This window comes from Gorilla gorilla, chromosome 1 (genome assembly GCF_029281585.2).
Source record: "Gorilla gorilla gorilla isolate KB3781 chromosome 1, NHGRI_mGorGor1-v2.1_pri, whole genome shotgun sequence".
Classification (NCBI taxonomy): domain Eukaryota; kingdom Metazoa; phylum Chordata; class Mammalia; order Primates; family Hominidae; genus Gorilla; species Gorilla gorilla.
The window spans coordinates 116527762-116535785 of record NC_073224.2 but is presented as its reverse complement, the minus strand read 5'-3'; the positions used below and the strand labels follow the sequence as shown (position 1 = coordinate 116535785).

The 8024-nt window shown below is 44.2% G+C and overlaps 1 long non-coding RNA gene across 1 annotated transcript; it reads left to right on the top strand.

The window, feature by feature from the left end:
• The first annotated feature begins 3510 nt into the window (after nt 1-3510).
• Nucleotides 3511-7290, top strand: LOC129525703 (uncharacterized). Its single transcript, XR_008670131.1, has 2 exons — nt 3511-3594; nt 7165-7290. It is a non-coding gene; the product is annotated as an uncharacterized lncRNA (long non-coding RNA).
• Nucleotides 7291-8024: the final 734 nt, after the last annotated feature.

Genomic DNA, 8024 nt, shown 5'->3' with positions numbered 1-8024 from the left:
AAAAAGAAAACGAAAACCACTGCAAATCATAATGCATTTTGTCCACTTTCTGAGAATGTGATTTCCTCTTCCTGTGGAAACAGCAATAATTTTGATGAGGGGGTGCTGCCCGGACCCCACTGGAGGAGTGGGTAAGATGAGGATTGTGCTCGGTGTTGCCTCCCTACAGAACCACACATACTGATCTGTAATACCTGTGGCCCCTAAGTGTCCGTGAAGGGACTGGTCCCTTTACAACATTGCGTATGGCTGCGGAAACCCACTATGTGGCAACAAGATGTATATGTGTGGGTTGGTGGTAAAACCATTATAGGCAACGGAAATTCAAAATGTTCCAGAACTCTTAAAAGTTCGCCTCATGTAGTATTTGGTTTCTTGCAGGGGGCCCCAAGCCCCCGGGGCTGTGGTCAGCTACCTGTCCTGGGCCTGTTAGGCACCAGGCCGCACAGCAGGATATGAGTGGCCCGCAAGCGAGCATTCCAGCCTGAGCCCCGCCTCCTGTCAGATCAGCGGTGGCATTAGATTCTCATAGAAGCACAAACCCTATTGTGAACTGCATGAACGGGATCTAGGTTGCGCGCTCCTTATGAGAATCTAATTAATGCCTGATGATCTGAGGTGGAACAGTTTCATTCCGAAATGATCCTTCCCTCTTTTCACGTCCCCCACCCCTGGTCCAAGGAAAAATTGTCTTCCACGAAACCAGTCCCCGAGGCAAAAAAGTTTGGAGACTGCTGGTCTACAGTGTCCCAAAACCCTTTTCTATGGTTCCTTCCCAAAGCCTGGAGGCTCTAAGTCCTCCCCTGTTCTTATACTCCTGTGTGTTGAGAAAAATAGCATTTCCTATGCTCTGAAGATTCTCCAGAACATTCTTTCTAGGCTGCAGGATGGAGATTAATAATAACAGAATATTTGGCATGGCCTTGTTAGCCAATCCAAAGCCCTCTGGGCTGAAGTGGGGGGTTTTCACTTCAGGGTCATCCAGCCTGGGTACCTTCCATCTCAGCATCCCCAGGCACAGACAGGAAGGTGACATCACCCCATTTACATGATGTCTGTCTTTGTGGCCTGGGCCACTGGGTGGCTTACCTCAGAGGCAGAGATGTCAGAGATGGGTGTTCTGGGCATGATTAACAAAGGGAAAACTGAGAGCGTTCCTACTGAAGCCCCTTCTCCTTTCAGCTCCCACCCAGGTGGCCTGTCCTCACGGGCCTTGGAGTGGAGACTTGAGCCACCACCTGTCAGAGGTGGAGACTTCACAGGCACAGCTGGAGCCAAGAACCCTGGTGCCCAATTGTCTGTGACTGCAACTGGATCAAGGGTTTGACTGTGGCTATGGCTTAGCCAGGCGGGATGTTTCCTCCACCACCTGCAGCTTCACAACCAACGGTGATCCTGGGAAGCAATGGCCCTTCCAAGGTAGGGAAGGAAAGGGGACCAGGAAGCTCTAATCCGGGTGTCCTGGTCATGGTGCTGTGAGGGGAGAAGGCAATGGGGTCTCTTCGTGCTCCCTCAGAGTCAAGCAGAAATCCACAGTGTTCCAACCCAGTGAGGTGAGCAAGAGCCTGGGGTTTAGGATCAAATCTGCTCTCAGGTCCTGGGTTTAACCCTTACTCATTATTCATCTCGGCCAAGTTATTTGTGGTGTTGGCATTTACATCTCAGTTCTGTCATCTGAGAGACCTGAAAAATAATATCTACATTCAATCATTGTTGATAACATTAATTATGATAATTTCCAAAGGGCTAATTCAGTAAAAATTGCTTAATAAATCTATGAATAGATGTTATCTAATTCTGTTATCTTTCTGGTAAGTTAGCACTCAGGAAATGACTTCACGTGCATTGTTTCAACTGAGGAAGAGTAACTGTTAGGATCTCTACTTTCTAGAGACTCCCTTCCTGTGTTTACTTAGAAAGTATCTTTTGCCAGTTTTCTTTCTCTTCCTCAGCATCCCTTTTTAAGTCAATTTTCCCCTATCATGCACTTCAGTAACAACCTATTAGGCACATTAGTAAAAGTGCAAATCCTGGGCCCACAAGTCAGTCTCTTGACATACCCAGCTTCTTGCTCTGTTTTCTCCCCTCGTTTTGAAATAAAAGAATGAAAGGGCAACCTTCTCATGGAAAGGGTATAAATCTGTCTCTTTTATGAAACTCCATTTAGTTCATCATCTCCATTCATGCCCATGGCCATGTCCTCAGTTTTCTTCTCACAGGGATCCACTTCTGCCCAGATTTCCTTAAAACCCTGGGTTGTGTTCATCCTTACTCTCCGTCCCACTCAATATCTACTCCTGGAGCCCCTGGGGCTGCCTGGTGCTCATCTGTCAATCGATGCCCCCAGCCGAGGAATAAGGAGACCCACGTCCTCAGGAGGAGGGAGGGTCACGTGAGATAACGAGCACCATCTGGGTCCACGGAGAGGACACACGGAAAACGCTCAGTGAGTGTCGGGGGATGCGTAGTCCCTGACACGTGCCCTGATAACTTTGAGTATTTAAACTGATTTCTTCCCACTGGTGTCTCTTTTGCTTCTCCATGGATTTCTGCACCCTTAGTCAGGACTCACCCCGCTGGCTCCAACACTCTTACCTGCTGGCTTTCCCAGGAGTCCGGATCACTAACCAGGTTCCAGGCAAGAGGACAGAGTGAATGCCTTTTGTTTCATTGTCCTTTACCTGGTGACTTCTCCTTGCGGTCTAATAGGGCATTTGTTTCTCACCATGTCTTCTCTCTCTCGTTCATCTTATTTTTCTAAAATTTTTTCCAGTTTCAGTGGACCAGATTATAATGTTAGCGATTATAACGCTAATTCAACATCTTCCACATCCTTATGTAATAATTTCTTCCAATAGATTTATATATATAAATATATGCATTTATGTCATTGGATATATATATTATGCATATTTGGCATGTATTTTTAATAAAATGTAGGTATATGCTATATACATATCTGTATGCTCATTTCATCAATATCTCATGTTTAGTCTATCCAATTCTTTTCTCTCATATGTTCATTTAATGTTGAGTTTTAGAATCTCCTCCCTCCCAAAACACAGCCTGTATCCAGTCTGACTTCCTTGCCTTTGCCTTATCTACCTGGAAACTATTTGTGTTTATTAATCCTAAATTTTTTGAATATGTTTGTCAGTTGGGATCACCTTTTCCTCCTGGCAATCTTGTCATTACTGGGTGATGCATGAAAAATCAACAATACAGAAAATACCAAAATGTCTTTCCTGGCTTCCCTTTACCCGTTGGACTTTCTTATTCAAGGCCGCTTTCCTTCTCTGATGATCCTCTTGGGTGGAAGAGAAAGTCACAGTCAGATCATGGATGACAGTGAACACTGTTGGGTGTGGTTTCATTTTCAGAGCTGGGTTTAGAGCCTTCCCTTGAATGAAGAACCCTCCCCAGCTGGAAGGTGATGCTATTGAAGGCTCAGCTGACAACATACATGGGCATCAAGTCATTGGCCACATTCATGCCTCAAGTGTCCTAAAACCGAAGATGATCAAAAGAAAACTGCTGTTCAGCAAGTGGAGACTGGCATGCAGATTCCCTGGCCTGCAAGCTTAGAGCAGGAAGGTAATCACATCTATGGCTCTTAGCTGCACTCACTCCTTATTTCTCTCTGTCTATGATGACAGCTCCTTCTCCCACTGCTTTTTTCTTCTGTATTTGTTCTCTCCAGCAGCTGCTGTCACCTCTGTCTGGTATTACCTCTGTGTCCCATGGGCTGCCATGCTGCCAGGTCCTTCTGATCCCCATCACCTGTTTGCTCTCTGAACTCTGCTCTGTTCCCACTGCTGTTGTCCTAAGAGTCCCTCTCATGGCCGCAGGAGAGCCCAACTTCCTTGTCCCCCTCCAAGTGCATGGTGTGAGCTGCTGAACACAGGGTTCTTTGCCTGGAATTGCACAGCTTGAGTAATTTGCCTTTCCTTTCTGCATCCCAAACTCCATTGCCCCTTTCTGCCAGGAGCATTGCTTTAATACGTCATTTACACACAGATTTTTCTCTTGGGACAGCTTTTGAGCAACACAACTAAGTCAAACTGTAACCCTCACCTTGTACATGGGAATGAGAAGTGTTAAAACTGAGCACTAAGAACTCCAAATCAAAAACTAAATTAGAACCTGGGTCACAGACGAGAGTTCCCTACTAGCCTGGAGTCAGGTGTGTCTTCAGCTCTAGATAGGCAACCTTATGCCAGTGTGGATGAAGTTTCCAGGGACTGTGTCTGCTCCTCATGGACTCACTTAGCTGACATTAACTGCAGAACATTTATGACATTCCAAAGGGACCTCAGCCAAAGACAGATGCAGAGGGCAGGGCAGGACTTTGAACCTGCGTAGACCACAAAGTGCATTCTCACCTCTGTCCTTTTTATTCACATATTTACTTCTACAAGCTCAGTTAGAGTCTAAAACACAACTCAGGTGAATCTTGAGGACAGAGAAATAAGAGAGCATTTAATGAATTAACTTTGAGAAAAGTGAGTCCAGGGGCCAGCTTTATGTCTACACAAGATGATAGACAAGAACCTATCTACAGGACAGACTTTGCCTCAGACCAGCCCAAGTGAGAGATTTAATTGAAATTGTCAGAAGAAAGACTAAATAAAATCCACAGAGCCACAGAGAATGAAGGCAATCATGAGAGAAATGAGGATAGGAAAGAAAATGATGGGAAATCAGGTTGGTTCATTCATTGTCTCTAAATCCTGCTACCATGTAATAAGCACCTGGTGAGATTTCAATAAACATGAATGCCTTGAACTGACATCTTGAGATTCTCACTTAAATGGTCTGGGGTGTGATGTGAGCATCAGTACCTTTAAAAAACTTCCATGATATTCTAATATACAACTGAAGATGACAAGGACCACTGGTCTACTCTGACCTCAGGTTTTCAACATGGAGTAGACCACTTGCGTGGCTACTCCACACAAAAGGCGGAATATCCATCAGACATTGATGGGATCTGTATTCACCTCTCAACAGTAGTATTTGTAGAACGTAGAAAAAAATTAAAAAGAAAAACAAGAAAATAGATGGATTAGACCTGTAGTCTCTCCACTTAAAGCACACTTGCTTAATTTTGAGTACAAGTAAAATAAGAAATAGTCATTATATTGAAACCCAGTATACAGAAAACAATACCTCGTATATTACACATATTCAGATTTAGTCTTTTCTTTTAAATTTTATTTTATTGTATTTTATTTTTAAGACAGAGTCTCGCTCTGTCACCCAGGCTGGAATGCAGTGGTGCAGTCTCGGCTCACTGCAACCTCTGTCTTGCGGCTTCAACAATTCTCATGCCTCAGCCTTCTGGGTAGCTGGGATTACAGGTGCCTGCCACCACACTTGGCTAATTCTTGTATTTTTTAGTAGAGGCATGGTTTCACCATGTTGGCAAGGTTGGTCTCGAACTTCTGGCCTCAAGTGATCCATCCACCTCTGCCTCCCAAAGAGCTGGGATTTAGGCATGAGCCATCATGCCCAGCCTTCTTTTCAATTTTAAAATAAATCCTGCAGTTTACATTTCCACACACTGATTCCACAGCCCATTAATGGGTTCAGCACTGCAATGTAAAAATTCTGCTTTGCTCAATTCTTGTCATTCAGCCAAATCCTCAAAGAGAACTCGTAGGTCTCACTCCACTAGACAGAATATAATAATAAGTAAAAACTGAAACTTGGCCGGGCATGATGGCTCATGCTTCTAATTCCAACACTTTGGGAGGCTGAGGAGGGTGGATCACCTGAGGTCAGGAGTTCGAGACCAGCCTGACCAACATGGCGAAACCCTGTCTCTACTAAAAATACAAAAATTAGCCACGCATGATGGCATGTGCCTATAATCCCAGCTACTCGGGAGGCTGAGGCAGGAGAATCACTTGAACCCGGAAGGCGGAGGTTGCAGTGAGCTGAGATCACACCACTACACTCCAGCCTGGGTGACAGAGTGAGACTCCATCTCAAAAAAAAAAAAAAAAAAAAAAAAGAAATAATAATAATAATAAAACAAACTCAGGAAGAGATGATATATGAATACTTTTTTATGCTACCCTTGATGCTGGCATGAGATTCTAAAAAGAAATCTTTCCCAACAAACCACTCTGGGAAAAATGTAACAGGGAGAGGAGAATGTAATAAAACCAAACTAATCCTTTTCACTTTCTACTTCAGAGTTTTGTTGATCAGATATTGAGCATGTTTCTAGAAATGCCTTAAGGTGTAACCAGGTGTGGAATCAACTTCAGGGAATTAGGGATAATAAGTTGGGCCATGGTTACAATCACCACCCTTCCTTTGTAATTCCGTTTGACTCTTTCCTTTTCTTCTGATCCTTTTTGGAAGAACACATAATATTTCTTTTGTCTTTTTCTTATTTTTTATTTAAACCAACAAAACAAGCAGCAGTGACATCATATTTCTTTGTAAAAGCTCATTCCTATCCTAGCCAAGGTGACCCAGCAACCTCTAGTGACTGTCGAGAACTCCAGATTGGAGAATTGACTCTCCCTTCTCTCTAACTTATTGAAAGAGACTTCGTGCGTGGGTTCTAGTTTCAGGGTTGTCAATTGCAAGTCATGTGGCTTTAGTTAAGTCAGCCCTGTGGCATCACTGCTCCTCTGTTGTAAAAGGCAGAACTGGATGTGGATGCGGTCTGAGGTCCTTCCTGTATCTCACCTCCAGGGTTCTTCCCATGGCCCTGCGCACCCTTCCCTAAGAGACGGGGACATGGAGTTGTAAGGGAGTGGGTTTCTCTGCAAAAGGTCCTTTCCTTCTGCAGCCTTCTGTTTCTGAGCTTTCATGGTTGATGCTGAGAACATCCTCACTGAGGGGTGTGAAAAGCCATTACTCTGCTCCAGACACTGGGGATCAGGAGGAAAGGGGCTGCTGGTTGGGCAGAGCTAGGGTCCCTATATCCTTCACCTCAAGCTGACTGGAAGTTCAGGGGTGTTTATTTTTCACTTGCGGATGGCACTTGCCTCTTCACTCAGCCTGAGGCTCACCCTTCAGCTCATCCTCCTAGCAGGAACTCAGTTTGCCCCTGGGCTATCACCACTTAACAGTCCCTCTAGACTCAGCCATCAGCAGGACCTGACAAAGATGCCCATTTGATCTTTCCTTCTCTCTCTCCTACAGATACTAAATGCTGCTGGAACAATGAAAAGAAAGAACGGATGTCACAAAAAGCATTTTCATTTGATGAATAGAACTAAAAGAGCAAAGCAATTGAAAGCTCAACACAACACAGGAGGGATCCATGGCTGAGGATTGTATTTCAGAACCACTGACTGCTCTTGATAATTGTTAACCCACTAGGCTCCTTTGGTTAGAGAAGCCACAGTCCTTCAGCCTCCACTTGATATCAATACTTAGGAAGACCAAAGCCAGATGGACAAACAGCATTGAGAGGCTTTAGCCCTACTCCTCTCAGCTTCCATCCTGTAGAGAACAGGAGTCAGGAGCTGCTGGCAGGAGACAGCATGTCACATGGGACTCTGCCAGTGCAGAATATGAACAATGCCATGTTCTTGCTAAAAATGCTTAGCTTGAGTTTCATAGGAGGTAATCACCAGATAGACAACTGCAGAATGTAGAATACTGAGCAGGACAATAACCTGTCTCCTTCAGACAGTCCAGGTCACCACGAATCACACTATAAAAAGGAGAAAAGACATTTTGGGTTTAAAAAAAGTAAAAAGATAATGTAGCTATATTTCTTTAGTTATTTTGAACCCAAAGTATCTCCTCATCTTTTTATTGTTGTCATTGATGGTAGGGACAAGTGTCTGCAAAATAATAAGCTTATTTGGAACAATATACTGAATCTGATATTTGCACCAGGGAGATCCCTTTATTTGGCTGAAAAGTCTTAAAGCCTTTGAGAAAGGTGCTGAACGTGACTTATTCGGGGGAACAGAAGCAGTTGGATCTTTCAGCCTTGAAAGAGTCTAAAGATGTGGATTCTGTTTTTTCCAATTTCTGCATATAACCCCTTC